This window comes from Mixophyes fleayi, chromosome 10 (genome assembly GCF_038048845.1).
Source record: "Mixophyes fleayi isolate aMixFle1 chromosome 10, aMixFle1.hap1, whole genome shotgun sequence".
Lineage (NCBI taxonomy): Eukaryota > Metazoa > Chordata > Amphibia > Anura > Limnodynastidae > Mixophyes > Mixophyes fleayi.
The window spans coordinates 16,557,404-16,560,087 of record NC_134411.1 but is presented as its reverse complement, the minus strand read 5'-3'; the positions used below and the strand labels follow the sequence as shown (position 1 = coordinate 16,560,087).

At 39.6% G+C, this 2,684-nt stretch overlaps 1 non-coding gene across 1 annotated transcript; it reads left to right on the top strand.

Annotated features, from left to right (window-relative positions):
• The first annotated feature begins 251 nt into the window (after window positions 1-251).
• Window positions 252-333, top strand: TRNAS-GCU (transfer RNA serine (anticodon GCU)). Its single transcript has one exon. It is a non-coding gene; the product is annotated as a tRNA-Ser (tRNA).
• Window positions 334-2,684: the final 2,351 nt, after the last annotated feature.

Sequence of the window (2,684 nt, the reverse complement as noted above, 5' to 3'; positions counted from 1 at the left end):
TAGTATATCAAGTAAAAGTGAAATAAACACTCATAAAGTCAAGCCATAGTTGAAAATGGATTTGCAGACAAGCCGTGTGAAAAGGAATTCACCATAAATTTACATAAATTGTTGCATTTTCATTTAATTTCAGTTTAAAAAATGTTACAAACAGTGTCTGAAGTGGTTCCAGAAAGTATGCCAACATTCAAACTTCATGGATGAGTTGGCTGAAGTGGTTCGAGAAAGTATGCCAACATTTAAACTTCATGGATGAGTTGGCTGAGTGATTAAGGCAATGGACTGCTAATCCATTGTGTCCTGCACGCCTGGGTTTGATTCCCATACTCATCGAATCTAAGACAGTTCTTTTTAAATGTCGCTTTTGCAAACAATGCCACATGGGGCAACAAAAGACGCTGATGCTCAAACAAAGAAATCTACTTCAAGATGATAAAAGCAGATAAAGCATTTTATCTCATTGTTTGCTCAAGTGACGTGAAGGCAACTTTCTCTAATATCAACTGTGTATGGTCATTTGCTACAAAATAATTTAGGTGAAATTTGAAGTAGAGGACTATTTTGTGATGATACCATGACAGCAAACTCCAAATAGTCATGTTAAAAGGCAGAAATAAATGCTTTGCTGAGATTCAAACTCAGCTCATGGAATTAAAACTAGGTCTTTTTTATTAAATACAGCAATAGCAAACATTTAATGAATTATGTCAAACCATGCAATTCAGTAACAAGGTGATGGATTGGTTAAGGTGGTGGATTGCTAATCTGTTGTGCTCTGCACGTGTTAAAATTCTATTCTCGCAATATCTAAGACAGTTCTTTAGAAATTTTGCTTTTGCAAACGATGACTCATGGGGCAATAAAAAAAGCTGGGGCTCAAAGCAATTTACCTCAATGCTTGATCAAGTGATGTGAATCGTTTGCATATGGTTTATTTCTACAAAATAATTTAGGCTAAATTTGAAGTAGGATATTTTGTGATGATGTGTTAATCTAGAAGGGCTGTATTTTGAATGTTAATCTAGAAGGGCTGCATTTTGAATTGATTATAGCACAGCAGAGGCACAGGGTCAGAATCAAGCTTAATCATTGAAGATGGTCTTTTTATATTATTCCATGACAGTAAACTCTGAATAGTCATATTCAAAGACTGAAATAAAGATTTTGATGAACTTCAAACTCAGGTCATGGCAAACATTTGACTCTCTAAAATGGCAATATCTGTAGAAGTAATGCCAATGACTAGATATATATACATATCACGCACATGTGTCTGAAATGGTTCACTATGGACAAATTGTTCAGAATGGTGGTAGTCACTTTAATGAGGCTTTAAACACCGACTGTGTTTACAGCGAAATAAATAAATGTAAACACAGCAACATGTTAAAAATGCAAAGTTACGTATACACAGACTCAGCACAGTTCCGATGTGAGAAAAGCCTGACACTTTAAAGTTACGTCACTTTGAACCACAACTTGAATATTTAAAGCGGCAATGCAAAGGACAATCATGTAATGTAAGTATGAACTTTACCGTGCCAGGGTTAGGATTAGGATTAGGTTTAGGGTACTTATATTATTTGATTGTACACCGGGTCCTTTGCATTTCCGCTTTAAATATACAAGTCGCCATTCAAAGTGACGTAATTTTAAAGTGTCGGGCTCTCCTCACTTTGAAACTGTGCTGAGTCTGTGTATACATAAGTATGTGTTTTTAACATGTCGCTGTGTTTACACGTACTACACCCGTTCAGAAATATACGCCAAGTAAAAGTGAAATAGATGCTCATGAAGCCAAGGAACGGTTTAAAGCTGCATTGTAACTATGCCCCATGATAGTGCTGAGAAGATAATCCAAATAAGTAAAAGGCATTTTTTTTAAATATACACAATTGTATATTGTTAATACTGACAGCGGCACTTTCTTTTTCACTTATCCCTTAGCAAAGTGCTGATTGGTGTAAGTTAATTAGGACTAAGAAACCTGACCTGTTTTCAGCCTTTATAAATCCCTCGCTTCTACCAATCTTTGCACTTGCAAAATTGTAATTTCATATGTGTCATATGCCGGGTCTTTGGTACCTCTATGCCAAGACCCGGCTTACTTACCATTCTGCCGGCATCCTCCTGTCTCTGCGGCTGGGCTCCATATTAGGTGCCCGGCCTAAACCTCCTCTGCCCTCTCATTGGCTCCTGGGCTGCTTCTCCACTACCTAAGGCAGCTTCCCCTCTTCTTCTGGGCCTGTTCTTGGTCACCATTCCTGTTGAGAACAAGCTCTGGATCTCATCTCTCCGCCATCCCAGTGGCAATACCTGTTGTCCGCAGATCATTTTGCTGCTATACCAATGGTAATACCTGCAGTCCACAGATCATCTCTCCGCCATGCCAGTGGCAATACCTGCTGTCCGCAAATCATCTCGCCGCTATTCCAGTGGTAATACCGGCAGCCTGCAAATCATCTTTCTGCCATCCCAGTGGTAATATCTGCTGCCCGCTGATCTTCGCTCACCATTCCTGTGACCCAGTCTACAGTTAGCGCTGATCTCGCCATAGTCTCCTGAGGGCCGCGACCTGCATAGCAGAATCCGCTAAAATCCATAGCTTCTTGCGAGGGTTCCTGGAGAAGACCAGTCGCCGTGTTGGACTCCGCACCTCCGATAAGAGTACTAGTAATTTGGCA